Source organism: Brassica oleracea, chromosome C4 (genome assembly GCF_000695525.1).
Source record: "Brassica oleracea var. oleracea cultivar TO1000 chromosome C4, BOL, whole genome shotgun sequence".
NCBI classification, from domain to species: domain Eukaryota; kingdom Viridiplantae; phylum Streptophyta; class Magnoliopsida; order Brassicales; family Brassicaceae; genus Brassica; species Brassica oleracea.
The window spans coordinates 37,562,363-37,563,078 of NC_027751.1; positions in this window are offsets into that span (position 1 = coordinate 37,562,363).

Genomic DNA, 716 nt, shown 5'->3' on the forward strand with positions numbered 1-716 from the left:
GTAACTTCGTCATAATATTACGTCGCGTTTACGATGAAACCTTTTCTATATATTGGGACGCCGAGACGAGGCTGCCTCGTTCATTCCTTCCAAACTCCTCTCCTCTCCATCCAAGGTACATTCTCTTTCCTCCTTTTTTTTTTAAGTTAGTTTAGGTTATTAATTAGTTAGGTAATTAGTTTAGGTGATTATTTAGATAATTAGTTTAGGTTGATGATTGTAATGACGGAATACTATAGTTTAGGTGATTAGTTAGGTAACAGAATAATTTTTTTATTATGTCGTCATAATTGATTAAATTTATTTTAATATTTTTTAGATGGCTCCTAGAAGGAAACCAGCAGCACCTACTTATGCCCAGTTTTTTGGCGATGGTTCCGGTACATCTTTTTCCGGTCCATTGCCTTCCGATGCAGTTTCAGCCTCTCAGACTTCTCAGAGAATTTTTTCGAGTCCTCCTCTTCCACCGCAGATGCCTCCACCTCCTCCTCCAGCGGCTGCACCTGAGCCTGTCCCAGAAGATGCAGTTCATCCGGATTTGCGTGTGCCTTCATATGCCCCCTTCGCGTGTGGAGGAATTGCTTGCCCAGTCTGGACGGGAGGGTTTGGATGTTCTAGACCCCGATAGACCCCGAGGAACTTATTGGTAAGTTATTAATTTTATTACTTTAAAATTTAATTAATTTTTATTTTCTAACGGTTAAATTGTTTTTTTT